Raw genomic sequence first — 17,517 nt, forward strand, 5'->3', positions numbered from 1 at the left:
AATTGTTGCAGCAGCAGCAGCAGCAGCAGAAGTAGCAACAGCGGCTTGTTTTTATAGTTTCAGTGGTATTGAAAGTAGTATAGCTGTATTATCATTTGAAATATCAAAGTTGTTGTTGTTGTTCTATCAAAAAGTGACAGTATAATTAACATCAACCAAGTATGGTCGAGGTAAACATTGATATTGCAAATTTTAAATACAGACGACAACATGAGGCCGGCATCAGTTTCCCGGCAACGGACGAACGGCTGGAGCGAGTATGGAGCGCGCATCTAGAGCCGAGGTCTATCCCAGCTTATGTCTTCACCCGTTATAATACCAATCACATCGATATCGATACATCTACAATGACAGTACGTTTGATTAAATACCTTTGAAGAGACATTCCGAAATTGCTCCTCCGCTCTTCTTATGTTATAACGGCATTCTTAATACTAAGTCAAATACTCCTTTATCTATGTAAATATTAAATGACAAATGTAACATTGTGCGGTGTAAGTCATCAAAAACCTATTTACCTCCATAAGCGTGTATCAATCTTCAATGCTATGTGCGGTAATATTGCGTTCTAATGCAGCTTTACTGACACCTCGCTGCATCAGGGCGACAATCAGCGGCACTTTGATGTTCAAGTGATGTACATAAATATTGAGCGTGATTGAATCATTTACATCAAAAGATCCGTTTTTTGTGAAAAAATGAAAAGTCAATAGTGTGACATTCAGATGTCCCCTAAATGTGCTAAGGCAAACTCGTGCATTATATACATATGTGTATGTATGGTTAGGTTTGAACTTGTTAAGTGTATGACAAAATGAGTGGCAGCAGCGCCACCCACTATGAACACCCATTAGCAGAATTGAGGAGCTTGACGAAGATCAAAGAACTGCATTTCCTGCTGTAACAGGTCCTCGAGTAATTTGTTAACAAGTGATTCTTGCTGTAACAGGTCCTCCAGTAATGTGTTTACAAGTGGTATATGGCTTTTTGCTGTCATATTTGTTATTACGTACATAAAGATTGATGATTCATTGGTGGTTTTCAGTTATTAATTTATCAATATAATGAAACGTATCTAGGCACAACCCATGTCTATGTTTTGAAGTATACAGTCAAATACTATCCGAGGAGGGCACAAATTACGGTGTCTGCTGAACAGCCGAACTTAGATATTGAATTTAGTCATTTTTCTTTTGGTAATTGAGTATCCTTGGAAAAAATCATATTTTAAATAATTATTTTTAATCTAAGACCGTTTTTGTTGGATTGTTTATAAAGTCAAACCAAAGACATAGTGGCTTAGATATCAGCACAGGAAGCACCATTTTACTGCTGCATTTCGTTTGTTTTTAATCCCAAAGTTTGAAAATCTTTTCTTTTCTGAAAATATCTATTTTAAGAGCTTTAATCTTAAAAATCGGTTTCAAAGATAAAAGTTTCTGCTTAAAGGGATGGGTAATTTGGAGTAGCCGGGTACTTGTGACGTCACCAATCAATGCATGTGTATGCTTATGCGCAGCAAGTATGGAATATTCCCGGATGTGCTTTGCACATGAAAAGGCGACATATGGCTGCCACTGTTCGTTTTTTTACTGCGGTACAAATGCAGACAAAAGCGCCGGGATTAGTGTCAGTGAAAAGGTGATGGCCAGGATATTTTGACATGCCTGCCGACAGAGCGCCAGGGGCCGTCCTCCACCTGTTACCATAGGAAAGTCCTCACACTCTTCCATAACTTGTTTGTTTTACTGAGATTTAAAATTATACTTCCGGTATCAATGGGATAATATAATGATCTCTTGTGTTTACCGACCTCTATAGCATTTTTCTTGATTTACATGCACTTAATAGTCGGTTTGTCGTCTGTTTGCAATACTGTGTAATGTTACATCAGTTGATGATCCTAAATTGAAAGTTTAAGCCTTAATAATTCGTTTGATATCAAAGTATTAAGAACTTAAGAGCTTCCTTTGCATTGCCGAACATTTTAAAACTATTAAACCCTTCAGTATAAAACTGACCAATGAAAATTTCAGACAGTCCTAGGTTACTATCGCATCATACTTACGAATATCCTTCTAATTCACCCGACTGTATCAAACAACAAATACTCTGAATCAACAAGTTAATAGCTGTATTATCAAATACAAAACTCTTTCAAAACTTCTTTGATAATTCAGTTTAATGCATTAGCGATAGTTTTCGGTTCAATCAGTGTTTCTCAAAACAAACCAAACGACACTTAAGACGAGGTACAAGTTGGACAGGCAGTGAACGTCAACATGAGTTATTATTAAGAAAAAAATGTATGTTTCTTGCGATCTTTGCAACTTATAGTTAAGTTTTTCGCAATAAACTAAAGCCTGAACATCTCTAAGGAAAAGGTCATTTTTTAGATATACAATATTACAAAATAAGTGTGTGGGTGTGGGTGTGGGTGTGTGTGTGTGTGGGGGGGGGGGGGGGTACTACAGCAATGTTTTCAAACTCAAATGATCAAAACAAATTTAAAATATATTCTCATTGACTATATTGGCACAACGTTCCGATGTTTCATCGGAGATAAGAGAATGTTTGTTCCAAAATGGAATGTGCACTAAACATTTTTCAACAAGTATAAGACAACTAATCTTATATTTTTTGCAAGTTCATTCTTCTTATTGAAAAGAAACAAACACTCTTCTAAAGATGATAAGTAATGACATGAAGGACTGCAGACCTTGTGACACGGGCTCTTGAGCCGGGCTTTACTCGGGCGCTGATGAAAGCCCATCCTGTGTTCCTGGGCTGTGGGTGGGTCCACGTATCTTAGCAATTCTCAACACGCACTTCAACGGAATTAATGCCGTGTGGAAACAAAAGATCTTTACTTTTTGGTTTATTTCTAAAGTACGAGCGACCGGAGATAAGTATTTGCTCAACTCTTCATTGTCGAAGTCTATGGGTATACAGATCAGCAATGCCGACCTTACTTGGTCTTATATTTAGCACGGTTATGTGCAGCGGCATACAATGTGTAAATTACACGAGTAGCTATGATTCAAGTGGTATTCGAGTTAAACCATGTTCACATACCTCACTGACTAAAATTTAAATAATTTGAAAATACTTATGTATGCATCTTTCTATATTATACACCTGTAATTGACATGTATTGTGGGGTTTCTTAAGCCGATCACGGCTATTAGATCATTATCGTGATTTAGATATTTATCTGATACTGTTAATTTGACAATTTCGACAAGTACCTAGCACATGGATGGGAATATTTTGCTTTCCACTGACACCTTACACCCCAAATTGATGCCTTGAAACCTTTATCATAACTATTACGTCAAAATCAAAACATCGCTTTATCATCGTGCGAACAATAACTTTGATATTGGACTCCTTTTATATATATGTTTTCTTTCATCCCCAAGTGCTCAATAATAATTTTGACTTCTGACGTGCGACTCCGCGGACATTGGGATGAGATAACGTGTTCAACATTACCACCATAATTGAATTTTTGAAAATTCCTTTTGACACAAACAGTGATTCGATCTCTTGATAAATTTTGATATAGAAATGATATATCAAATCAAACAATTTTAAATAGATCGATTACGATTCACTATTGACATAAGAATTCAGTAAAAGCCTCTAGAAGCACTGAAATGTACGCCGTGCGGTAAATAGGCTTAAATGGAATGAGGAAGATCATCGACCGCTTATTTCCATATTTATATATGTCATTGTCCTCTATGAAGACATTTTTTCCGAGACCTTCATCATTAAAAGGATATTTAACGTCTTCTTTATAAACGAAAAAAAATCTAGTATCATGTTTACGTACACTTAAATTTAAATGAAATAGTGCCGCACGGAGTTTTATCTATGAACAGAATCTCGAGCCATGATTACACAGTGTGACCATATCACGTGGTCTGTGACCCCTTCGAAAGTGGTATTGACACGAATATAATCGGGATGCGTTTTACTCCTCGTGAAAACACAAAATAACAACGCCAACCATTTTGTATGGCCACACTGATGACAGCTATGTCGAATGTTTGGCAACTCTAAAACGAAGAATGAAAGCGCGAGGCGACTTGGCGCGCTCTGCAAATTGTGGGTGGGGAAGTCACAGCTTTCTTTACAATTTGCAATGATATCCCCACACGAAAGTGTCGTATGTTAAGAAGATTATCAGTTTCCAGTGATAATTGAAGCGTATATTTACGTTTTTCTAAAACAGTTTTTGTATTTATTTATTACACCACGACTGCAAAACATGAAACAATCTGACCCTTTAAATGGTCAGTCAAATAATCCATTCAGCGTGCTATTGTTGGTAGAAGGGTGACGCTGTTGGATAAATATTGGTTCTTAAATGTTGTGTTTCCTTGACAAATCTTTCAAACAAACCGTCAAATTCCTGTTCTAGTGTTTGTGCAAGTCTCAGATGTTTTTGGAATTAGAAATAGGCACTGGGGATTGACATGTTAAATTAGTGTCTGTTATGCGCATACATTCTAAATATTTAAACAATAAGATACACTATCAACCAAGAACAATTAAAAGCATTATCAAATAGTTGTGGCAAATATCTAATTAAAGCTTAGAATACATAATATACTCAGTTTAAAAGGTATCTCAAAAACTATGAAAATTATTTAATTGTTACAGTCAAATTACAGATACGCATACATTTATAAATAGTTGGCACAGACTTGGCATTTTTAACATTATTTTACCAAATGATATACGAACATAAGTAACCTTGATTGTATCATGCAATGTTATTCACGAGGCATGTTAAGCCGATCAAAATGCATACTTTAAATCCGTGATTAATTGACACAAATACAGACGACCTCATGGCACGTTAAATTAAGTATGCAAATGAGTACTATTAAATAAATACATACGACATGTACACTCGTGAACTATCAATACACATCTGTCCAAAACTGGTTCAGAGTTTTTTGATTATTTTCTATATCCTTACAAACAAATGGCGTCTTTGTTTTACTATTAAACTCATTTTCGGGCAAATATATTAAAAGAAATTAAAGCAGTTCAAATGAGTTAGAGAAAATCAAGAGCAATATTAGTATGACCATGGTTGTTCCCAATAATACATTTTCATCTACAGCCCCATTCATGTGAACTTATTTTAAGTGTAATGAACGCATTTCTCTCTGTAATGGAATTTGAGTGCCAACCTCTAACCAACACAATACTTGTGGAAAGTGAATTCAAACAGACAAAATAAAAACGCCTTTTGATGTCAATACACAGACAATTATGTGGTTGTTCGCAATAAACACTTAGGAAATCACTGGTTGATCCGCGGGTTTGTCTCTGACAGCCATTGTGATCCCGGAGACCTCTATCATAACACGATGGTGTTCCGTAATCGAATTAGTGTCATCCGTCATTATCATCCCTATTGTTGGAACTATAGATGGTGGGCTGATTACCTCACTTGTCATTAGTGTTGTGGTGGTGTATTCATACGCCGATCGGGTATTACCTGTTCTATGAGTGTCAGTCAGTGTTGTTATTATCATCTAATCAGCCATGATAATGGAGCAGTAATATTACTTAACATCTGGAGAAAAATAGCGATTGAACACCATCATTGTAAATTCTAAACAACAATTTCCCATAACCAAACACCTGGTTTCAAAAGTTACGCGTCTTCGAAGATTTGCTCAGGTTCTTTTCAAAGATTTGCTCAGGTTCTTTTCTTCTAAGGTATAAGCGACTGAATATAATAGTCGCATCATCTCCTGGACTAGTATCGTAACAAGGCTGTAATGACGAGGCTTTGATGAGTTCCTCGTCCAAGCTAACATCTTACCTCAGAAATGATAATAAGGCAAACTTACGCAATAGAAACATTAACTTTAAACCGTATGTTGTCACAACACTTATCGACTCTTGGTTGGACGATTATCACGTATGTGACAATTGCCTAACAATATTTCGGTCAAACATTGAATGATCGAATTATCAGAGTTGACGAAACCCTGCCAACAAACTTCCGCTCATGTTGATTATTCTGTTACCTGCTTTCCTGTTGCTGCCGGGGGGTGGGGGGGAGGGGGTGTAATAGGACATTCCTGCTTACTCTATGTCGAGACCTCTCACTCCTCTGTGACAATTGACGTGGAATGCTCGTAATACCTTGTTTTAAGATTGAGACTCAACCTTTTGTGGCGATAGACTTGGTAAAACAACATCGTCGACGAAAATGTGTGCAATATGTATTAAACTACTATATACAGCTTTAATATACAGACAAACGGGGCGCAGATGTTGACCAAATCAACAGACTGCGTGTTTGATTAATGGTCATCACCTGCCCCCTGTCTTTTCAACGACCCCGCACCGAGACTTCTCAATTATTCCAATATTTTTAGAATATAAACTTAAACGTCTCAAGACATTTGTATAAATACGGGTCTGTTTGTCCTCGCCCGTCACCTGTTGCCGTTTCCGCCATTCATTCAAACGCCCACAAAACCCCGTTGACAAGGATATTCGAAATAAACTAGAGGAATTTAGGGTTTAAATTTCTAATTATTAACTGACCTAGATTTCATTGAAATAAATCAAGTATAATTCACTTAACATTGTTCGGCTGTATTGAATGTGATGATAAAGAATACCGGTTATTGTCGTCAGCCGGCGCGCGCGCCTGCGTTCATTGGTCGCGTGCCATTCCACCTGTTACCCGGGTCACATGACAGGAACCTGATGCTTATGGAGAGGTTAGCGGGATTAAACTTACGATGATATTTCTTAAGATTTTGTTATCGTCATCGTAATAAACTATTTGAGACCTTTTTGTTAGCATGCCACATATTTTACGTAAATGAGGACATCAGATTTAGCCTTATCAGCGGTCTAGTTGTCAAAGTTCATGTCTGTGTCGTGTTATCAATGTTATTGTCCGTCCGAGTGAAATGGGGCCATAAATGTTCACATGACTTTGATTAAAAATAACTGCTATATGGTCGCAAGTAAGAAGGGGAATTAGCTCAAGTGGTAGAGCGCTCGCTTAGCATGTGAGAGGTACCGGGATCGATACCCGGATTCTCCAGATTTTTTTATACATATTTTGGTTTATTTTTGTTTTATCTTCTTTTTCATTTGTTGTATCTCGTCAATACCTCATAATTAAATCGTTATTTAGCAACAAATCTCAATTAAACTCATTTCACTTTCTATTTACATTTGCCAGTAGTTATGATGTAATAGTATTCGTTGGCAGTATTATTATTATATGTATGTGCTCCAGATTGTGTGAAATGTCAAGATAGATGGACTGTATCCCGGCATTTATCATACTTACTTTATCAAAGCGCACTTGAATGCCATGTACACGGTAAGTCAGGGTATATCGATTTGGGATTTATATCTATCTGAATGGGCTACTTCCACTTATGGTAATCTGTAGTTAAGAACCCGGGGTCTCTTTCTTTTTAAACAAATTATCTTGCTAACACGTTCTCTTAAGCCTATTAAATACCCAATCGTGGCTTTTTATACAGTCATCGATTATGGAGATTGATTGAATGAAAGAGTGATTGATCCCTTCCCTTAGTTCACACGGTCATAGGTATTTGGAGCATAGCCGGCATATAAGACCAGGACTTATCTGTCGCACCTGAATATGGCATTCAAGAAATTCAACTTAAATCCCAGGATTGTACCTCTACAGCCATGTCGATTACAAGGTACACCTGTCAGTTTATGTGGTATCGGTGCTCATCCGCCAAAGGCTTGTTTTATATTGCTGCGGTCAACTCAATCGTCACAGATCTGTATTGAATTACTGCGGTCAATCCATCCATCCGCCACAGGCCTGTACTGTATTGCTATGGTAAACTCATCCACCACAGGCCTTTATTGTATTGCTGTGGTCAACTCCTCTCCGCCACAGTCCTGTATTATATTGCTGCGGTCAACTAATCCGACACACAGGCCTTTACTGTATTTCTGCGGTCAACTCATCAGTCACAGGCCTGTACTGTATTGCTATGGTAAACTCATCCGCCACAGGCCTTTACTGTATTGCTGCGGTCAACTCATCAGTCACAGGCCTGTACTGTATTGCTGCGGTCAACTCATCAGTCACAGGCCTGTACTGTATTGCTATGGTAAACTCATCCGCCACAGGCCTTTACTGTATTGCTGTGGTCAACTTATCCCCGCCACAGTCCTGTATTATACTGCTGCGGTCAACTTATCCGACACAGGCCCTTACTGTATTGCTGCGACCAACTCATCCACCACAGGCCTGTACTGTTTTGCTGTGGTCAACTCATCTGCCACAGGCCTGTACTGTGTTGCTGAGGTCTACTCATCCACCACAGGCCTGTACTGTGTTGCTGAGGTCAACTCATCCGCCACAGGCCTGTACTGTGTTGCTGTGGTAAACTAATCCGCCACAGGCCTGTACTGTGTTGCTGTGGTCAACTCATCCGCCACAGGCCTGTACTGTGTTGCTGTGGTCAACTCATCCGCCACAGGCCTGTACTGTGTTGCTGTGGCCAACTCATCCAGCACAGGCCTATACTGTGATGCTGCGGTCAACTCATCCGCCACAGGCCTGTACTGTATTGCTATGGTCAACTCATCCACCACAGGCCTGTACTGTATTGCTATGGTCAACTCATCCGTCGCAGGCCTGTACTGTATTGCTGCGATCAACTCATCCGCCACAGGCCTGTACTGTGTTGTTGTGGTCAACTCATCCGCCACAGGCCTGTACTGTGTTGCTGCGGTCAACTCATCCGCCACAGGCTTGTACTGTATTGCTATGTTCAACTCATCCACCACATGCCTATACTGTGATGCTGCGGTCAACTCATCCGCCACAGGCCAGTACTGTATTGCTATGTTCAACTCATCCACCACAGGCCTGTACTGTATTGCTGCGATCAACTCATCCGCCACAGGCCTGTACTGTATTGCTGCGATCAACTCATCCGCCACAAGCCTGTACTGTATTGCTATGTTCAACTCATCCGCCACAGGCCTTTACTGTATTGCTATGTTCAACTCATCCACAACAGGCCTGTACTGTATTGCTGCGATCAACTCATCCGCCACAGGCCTGTACTGTATTGCTGCGATCAGCTCATCCGCCACAGGCCTGTACTGTATTGCTATGTTCAACTCATCCGCCACAGGCCTGTACTGTATTGCTATGTTCAACTCATCCGCCACAGGCCTGTACTGTATTGCTATGTTCAACTCATCCGCCACAGGCCTGTACTGTATTGCTATGTTCAACTCATCCGCCACAGGCCTGTACTGTATTGCTATGTTCAACTCATCCGCCACAGGCCTGTACTGTATTGCTAAGTTCAACTCATCCGCCACAGGCCTGTACTGTATTGCTGCAATCAACTCATCCGCCACAGGCCTGTTTTATTTAACACCTTAATCACACCGATCAATAGCCCGTAAGCTAAACTCACTACCACACCGACCAACAGCCTGTAAGCTAGACTCACTACCACACCGACCAACAGCCCGTAAGCTAAACTCACTACTACACCGACCAACAGTACGTAAGCTAGACTCACTACTACACCGACCAACAGTCCGTAAGCTAGACTCACTACCACACCGACCAACAGCCCGTAAGCTAGACTCACTACCACACCGACCAACAGCCCGTAAGCTAAACTCACTACTACACCGACCAACAGTCCGTAAGCTAGACTCACTACTACACCGACCAACAGTCCGTAAGCTAGACTCACTACCACACCGACCAACAGCCCGTAAGCTAGACTCACTACTACACCGACCAACAGTCCGTAAGCTAGACTCACTACCACACCGACCAACAGTCCGTAAGCTAGACTCACTACTACACCGACCAACAGTCCGTAAGCTAGACTCACTACTACACCGACCAACAGTCCGTAGGCTAGACTCACTACTACACCGACCAACAGTCCGTAAGCTAGACTCAGTACCACACCGACCAACAGCCCGTAAGCTAAACTCACTACTACACCGACCAACAGTCCGTAAGCTAGACTCAGTACCACACCGACCAACAGCCCGTAAGCTAGACTCACTACCACACCGACCAACAGCCCGTAAGCTAGACTCACTACCACACCGATCATCAGTCCGTCTTTCCGTTACCTAGACTCACAAAATATACCTATTAGTTTAAAATTTTGATAATAAAACAGAGAAATGTATATTCAGACAAATGTTGTTGTTTTTAATGGAATAAAATGGCCATTATGTACTCCGGCTTTCTTACCAGGTCAATATTGAAACTGTGATCAGATTTGTTATGAAGATATTGTCATCCGATTTTCTCTGTTGATATTGTCGCATATCTGATCTAGATATATAACAGGATAAACAGTTTATCTTATCTTAGATCGTTGCTTGTATAAAACTTGGTATTTAGAGTACTATATATTTGTTTTATCTCCTGTCGTATCTGATAGGGTCATTCAATGAAGGTACTGCCAATAATAAGGGCTTCTAGTTTATTTAACAATTATGTATTACGATCTCTTGTGTACAATTTGTTTGTTTACATATTCGCCCAAAATACAATTCAAACAACCTTGTGTATCATTGTTTCGTTTCCCATTCAACACTTAAAGGTATTTTGTCCTACGGATATTTAATTGATGTTTGTTTGTATATTTAGATGAAAAATGCAGATATCATGCCCACCTATGCAAGATTCCAGCGGATTATTTATCATGACGTAGTGCAAAAGTGTGAAATACATTGAGAATAATGGCATTGACCAAATATATCTCCGACCAATGGACCCTTACAGTGCCGCTTTGCGAATTTAGATATTCAGCTTTTTGGCTCGATCTTTTGATTAACTATTAAGAAACGAGTCTGTAAATTCCTGTCTCCCAGTATGCGACGAGTCTGTAAATTCCTGTCTCACAGTATGCGATAAGTCTGTAAATTCCTGTCTCCCAGTATGCGACGAGTCTGTAAATTCCTGTCTCCCAGTATGCGACGAGCCTGTTAATTCATGTCTCCCAGTATGCGACGAGTCTGTAAATTCGTGTCTCCCAGTATGCGAACTGTCTGTAAATTCCTGTCTCCCAGTATGCGACGAGTCTGTAAATTCCTGTCTCACAGTATGCGACGAGTCTGTAAATTCCTGTCTCACAGTATGCGACGAGTCTGTAAATTCGTGTCTCCCAGTATGCGAACAGTCTGTAAATTCCTGTCTCCCAGTATGCGACGAGTCTGTAAATTCCTGCCTCCCAGTATGCGACGAGTCTGTTTATTCCTGTCTCCCAGTATGCGACGAGTCTGTAAATTCGTGTCTCCCAGTATGCGAACAGTCTGTTAGTTCATGTCTCCCAGTATTCGACGAGTCTGTAAGTTCATGTCTCCCAGTTTTCGACGAGTCTGTAAGTTCCTGTCTCCCAGTATGCGACGAGTCTGTAAGTTCCTGTCCCCCAGTATGCGACGAGTCTGTAAGTTCCTGTCTCCCAGTATGCCACGAGTCTGTACATTCCTGTCTCCCAGTATGCGACGAGTCTGTACACCCCTGTCTCCCAGTATGCGACGAGTCTGTAAGTTCCTGTCTTCCAGTACAGTACGAGTCTGTAAGTTCTAGTCTCCCAGTATGCGACGAGTCTGTAAATTCCTGTCTCCCATTATGCGACGTGACTGTTAGTTCTTGTCTCGCATTTGTGACATTCATTCAAGGCCTTTGGTTTGATAGTCTGACTTAAATTACAAGAAACAGGATTATTTCGTTAGACCACTTCGAAAAGGCCAATATCATGGCCAACAATTCTTGTTTTTCTATTCATAATGCATCTTCAAATAAATAAATGCATACGATTAGTTTTAAGCTTGTATTTGATCAAGCTTTGCAAATTGAAAATGAATCTTACACTAAAATGGTAACAGACTCTTTTGTATGTTTCAGTGTGTGTATATATATATATATATATATACGTTTCACTAGTTCAAAACATATTCGTCCCTGGGTGGGCTCGAACCACCAACCTTTCGGTTAACAGCCGAACGCGCTAACCAATTGCGCCACAGAGACAACTGAGGTGTTGCATATCGACTTTATCAAATAATAAATTTAAAGTGCAGAGTGAAGTACTTATATATATGTATACCTTATGTTACTTACATTACACTTTAGATATGGTGACCTATAGACCCAACGGGTCTGGTGCAAATGTTTGTGCGCATGTTATTACTACTCTGTTTGAATTGCACATGTCACAATAATAAACAATTTACTTACTTACATACTTACTTACTTACTTACTTACTTATTTTTATTATTAAAATATTTTATTTATTTATTATTACTTTTTATTTATTTTTATAGTTTTGCACCATTCGACAACCTTTGGCTTTTGAGTATATTTATGATGTATTTCTAAGTTGAACATCTAACCAATAAGATTACTGGTGACATATAATGTTCATTTCCTCGATTCTTCAAACTAATACATCTCGTACATAAACAAGTCCAAAAGTATTTCAATTCATTTTATATCCGATTATCCCAGACTCCAAACATCTTTTAATACATGATGTATCTTTTTTTAATATGTGAAAAAAAATGAAACGAAATCCAAATTAATATTATGAAAAGAACTATGAAAGGTTAAAAGACATTGTCTCCCCGCGGGAATCGAGCTCCGGTCTCCCGCATGATAGCCCCGTGATAGCCAGGGATACTACAACAATACTTTCGCGGAGATGAACTTATATAGGTATCAGTTTAACAACAATAATCTAAACAGAGCGCATCAAAAATACTCCCACAGTATCACGTCAAGTGGTCAAAACCGTACTGTCAGTGTGTGGCAGTAAAGTTCAAACAATATAGGTATGTATCGCTAGAACGTTATAAACTAGCAAGTGTATACATTTAGTTTTGAATTTTTGTTTTACAGTACCGGGTAGCTTTACCCAGCCCTGCTATATGTATCTGAACTTTGAACAAAAAAAATTGTTATTTTTTTGTTGGCATTAAAATTTTGTATGTTCCTACCTTTTCCTACCTGTCGTATCTGGGAGGGTCATGCATTGAAGGTATTGCCAATAAAAGGGCTTCTAGTTTATGTAACAACTATGTACATGTATTACGATCTGTTGTGAAAATTTGTTTGTTTACATATTTGCTCCAAACACAATTCAAACATCCTTGTTTCTTTTTATTTAACACTAATATGTAATAGGTCTATTGTCCTACGAATATTTAAATATTATAATTTTGTACATTTAGATGAAAAATGCATATGTCATGTCCACTTATCTGTGGTTCCTGTGGCTTCTTTATCCTATGATGACGCAGTACAATAGTGTGAAAAACATTGAAAATAGTGGCATTGGCCAAATATATATTAGAACAAAAATTTAATGACCTTTACAGTGCCGTTTGGAGAATTGAGCTTTTTGGCTCGAACTTTTGATAAACCCGAAAGAGACGATACAGTAAGTTCCTGTCTCCCAGCAAGAGACGATACTGTAAGTTCCTGTCTCCCAGTAAGAGACGATACTGTAAGTTCCTGTCTCCCAGCAAGAGACGATACTGTAAGTTCCTGTCTCCCAGCAAGAGACGATACTGTAAGTTCCTGTCTCCCAGTAAGAGACGAGATTGTAAGTTCCTGTCTCCCCGTAAGAGATGAGACTGTAAGTTCCTGTCTCCCAGTAAGAGATGAGACTGTAAGTTCCTGTCTCCCAGCAAGAGCAGATACTGTAAGTTCCTGTCTCCCAGTAAGAGATGAGACTGTAAGTTCCTGTCTCCCAGTAAGAGACGAGATTGTAAGTTCCTGTCTCCCTGTAAGAGATGAGACTGTAAGTTCCTGTCTCCCAGTATGCGACGATACTGTAAGTTCCTGTCTCCCAGTAAGAGCAGATACTGTAAGTTCCTGTCTCCCCGTAAGAGATGAGACTGTAAGTTCCTGTCTCCCAGTATGCGACGATACTGTAAGTTCCTGTCTCCCAGTAAGAGCAGATACTGTAAGTTCCTGTCTCCCCGTAAGAGATGAGACTGTAAGTTCCTGTCTCCCAGTAAGAGATGAGACTGTAAGTTCCTGTCTCCCAGTAAGAGATGAGACTGTAAGTTCCTGTCTCCCCGTAAGAGATGAGACTGTAAGTTCCTGTCTCCCAGTAAGAGATGAGACTGTAAGTTCCTGTCTCCCAGTATGCGACGATACTGTAAGTTCCTGTCTCCCAGTAAGAGCAGATACTGTAAGTTCCTGTCTCCCAGTAAGAGATGAGACTGTAAGTTCCTGTCTCCCCGTAAGAGATGAGACTGTAAGTTCCTGTCTCCCAGTATGCGAAGAGACTGTTAGTTTATGTCCCCTCGTAAAAGACGGGACATTAAGTTCCTGTCTCCCAGTATATCACGAGTCTGTTAGTTGTTGTCTCGCATCTGTGGCATTCATTCACGGCCTTTGGTTTGATAGTCTAACTCAAAACTAGATCATTACAAGAAACAGGATTATTACGTAAGACCAGTTCGCAAATGCCAAGGACATTTACTTTTATCTGACCGTCAATATAAATAAAGATGTACAATCCTTATTCAAAGTTGTAATTGTTTGCATAAGTTATTCATTATATATATAATTGATATATTCTCAATTCTGGCTTATATCTTACAATTCTTGTCGCTTGTCCTCGTGTGACTGCTTTTACAGGATTTTCGGAATACAAATGTCTGATCTGAACTCCTGTTTTGTACCAATAATGCACTCTCAAATGAATGCCTACTATTCGTTTTAGGGCTGGTACATGGTATTCGATCGAGTTTTGACAATTGAAAATGAGTCTTAAGCTTAAATGATAAAACACACGTATGTGTTGTTTCAGGATGTAATACTACAGAAAATATTGTTTAAAAAATGTGTAAGTGGGGCAATGTTGTCCAATTAATAAATTAAATGATAACTCTCCACGAATGTGTCCTCGAAAGTATAGTGGTAAGTATCCCCGCCTGTCACGCGGGAGACCGGTGTTCGATTCCCCGTCGGGGAGTATTATTTTGACAAAAAAATGGAATACTTTTTATTGTATTTGCAACAGTTAACAGCGACATAAAGCAAATGTATTTAACTAATTTCATCGAATTTTCTAACTTATATTTCTCGTAGATATGCAAATCCGTAAGGACTATATGCAATAAAATAAAGGTTCACATTATAGGTTTGCATAAAAATATTGCATTATCATGTTTAACCCATTTGATTTAAATGATCAAAATATAAACAAAAACATATAATCTGTGTACAGATAAAAAATATAAGCGATATTTTGGCGGTTTTTATGCTGCACATGTGTGGCCACGTAGCTATTAATTAAAAAAAAGATTTAGGCTAATATTACATTATAATATGTGCAACAATTCATATGGTTTTTTGTATATTTTTTAATTAACGTCAAATGAGTTAAACATGATGATACTTTAATTAATATTCGTGGGCTTCATAAGAAGTAAATAAAATAGTTTATTAGTTTGTCATTAAAATCACTATATATACATTATTATACAACCCTAGTGGATTTTTAGCTCTGCTATATGTTGAAATATCGACGATAAATCATGATAAATAGTTGTGTTATGTCCCATGACGTGATAAGCAGATCGTAAAAAGTTGTATGTTTTATGTTCAGGGTGAAGAGTGACCAGTGTGACAGGCGGGAATACTTACCACTACACCATCGAGGGCAGCACATAAAATGTTTTCATTAAGCTAGCATTTGAACAACATTAATAATATTACACACTAGGCTTCAAACCTCAGTTGTCTCTGTGGCGCAATTGGTTAGCGCGTTCGGCTGTTAACCGAAAGGTTGGTGGTTCGAGCCCACCCAGGGACGCTATTCTTTTACGACGAATGAATCTAGGCTGGTATTCATATTTCAGTAAATTTTGATACTTATGGTCCTACATCATCGACTTCATTCACTCTATGGGTTATTAATAACAAGTAATCCGATTAGCTACATCGTTCTTATATCCAATTTTGAATGTCAGCCCTCGTCTTTTATCAATAAGGAAAGCTTTTCCAAATGTATTCATTGTTTAGGTCATATGTCTTATCAACATATTTTATGAAGGAATCTTATAAAAGTAAAACAAGATTAAAATTATGTTATCTTAGATGATCATATATTAAACAGACATTAAACTCCAGCTCTGTCTATGGTGCAACATGTTTCAAATGGTGACAAAGAAACAACCAAGACCTGTATTATGAGAAGAATGTTAAAAGCTCAAAGATACTCAAAAGCTAAAGGTTGTTGAATGGTGCAAATACTATAAATTTAAATAAAAATAGTAAAAACATTGCTCCCCGACGGGGAATCGAACCCCGGTCTCCCGCGTGACAGGCGGGGATACTTACCACTATACTATCGAGGAGACGTGTACTTGTAGTAATCATGTAATTTATCAGTTGGGCAAAATTGCCCAAATATGACTCTACACTTTGCACAATAAATTTTATAAATAAATATAGTCGATATGCAACATATCAGTTGTCTCTGTGGCGCAATTGGTTAGCGCGTTCGGCTGTTAACCGAAAGGTTGGTGGTTCGAGCCCACCCAGGGACGAAGTTGTTTTAATATTCAACTCTTATCAAGAAGGAAATAAACGCTTCAATATCAAAAATAATTGTAAAGAGTTAAGACTTCTTTTAAAAACCCTGGGAGGTTCGGAGCCACAACCTTCAGTTAAAACACGGCCACTAAACGCTAGCTTCAACACTTATCGGTGATGCAAAGAAAATGAACTGTCGACACTTCCGTGGTGCAGCTGTGTCTGGTGTTTACTTCATCACACGTGATCATGATTTATACACGCCGGGTAATCATTGGAGCCATAACATTTTGTTATGTGTTGAAAATGCTCCAACGCGTCTTCCGTTATATTGCCAATGAGTAGAATATGGATGTAAACAGTGAGTATGGTTTCTTATTTTTCATTTTTAGAGGTTTATACGAGTAAATATAAAAAATTGGAGAATGTAGTTCCACATAGGAATGGCCTTGAGTTGTTCTAAATGTAAAAGTTCTGAATAAAATTTAAAATCTGATCGTCTAGAACTTAGGTTAAAGCATTTTCTTTACATGTGTGTGGCTTTTTTATTGACAAAAGGTTGCCGCGTTACAAATTTTAGAACTTTATTTGTTATACTTGCTGCACTATGCACGATTTTATGAACGTTGTGGTGCCAATGAATAGGTTGTGGTGCTCATGAATACTAATTTAGTAGGAAAAGAATTGTGAAAAAAACTGAAGCAATTTCATATCATGAAAATTAACAATTAAATGAATTAATATAGTTTTCGATCTTTTTAAAGTATGACCAACTACCACACTGCTTCGCGAACTTTAAGGTTCATTTTGTGTCTAATCAATTAATATTTAAAAGCAAATGATCGTCGTAATTCAAATTCTGTATTTCCAGGTATTATAAGGCAAAAATCTAACGATTGTGTTTATATATTTTCAGATG

General features: G+C 38.7%; 5 non-coding genes across 5 annotated transcripts; 3 read left to right on the forward strand and 2 right to left on the reverse strand.

Annotated features, from left to right (window-relative positions):
• The first annotated feature begins 7,023 nt into the window (after window positions 1-7,023).
• Trnaa-agc (transfer RNA alanine (anticodon AGC)) lies at window positions 7,024-7,096 on the forward strand. Its single transcript has one exon. It is a non-coding gene; the product is annotated as a tRNA-Ala (tRNA).
• A 4,906-nt stretch (window positions 7,097-12,002) lies between these two features.
• Window positions 12,003-12,076, reverse strand: Trnan-guu (transfer RNA asparagine (anticodon GUU)). Its single transcript has one exon. It is a non-coding gene; the product is annotated as a tRNA-Asn (tRNA).
• Window positions 12,077-15,802: 3,726 nt separating this feature from the next.
• Trnan-guu (transfer RNA asparagine (anticodon GUU)) lies at window positions 15,803-15,876 on the forward strand. The gene has a single exon. It is a non-coding gene; the product is annotated as a tRNA-Asn (tRNA).
• A 472-nt stretch (window positions 15,877-16,348) lies between these two features.
• Trnad-guc (transfer RNA aspartic acid (anticodon GUC)) lies at window positions 16,349-16,420 on the reverse strand. The gene has a single exon. It is a non-coding gene; the product is annotated as a tRNA-Asp (tRNA).
• A 118-nt stretch (window positions 16,421-16,538) lies between these two features.
• Trnan-guu (transfer RNA asparagine (anticodon GUU)) lies at window positions 16,539-16,612 on the forward strand. Its single transcript has one exon. It is a non-coding gene; the product is annotated as a tRNA-Asn (tRNA).
• The last annotated feature ends 905 nt before the right edge of the window (window positions 16,613-17,517 follow it).

Source organism: Mya arenaria, chromosome 6 (assembly GCF_026914265.1).
Source record: "Mya arenaria isolate MELC-2E11 chromosome 6, ASM2691426v1".
NCBI classification, from domain to species: Eukaryota; Metazoa; Mollusca; class Bivalvia; order Myida; family Myidae; genus Mya; species Mya arenaria.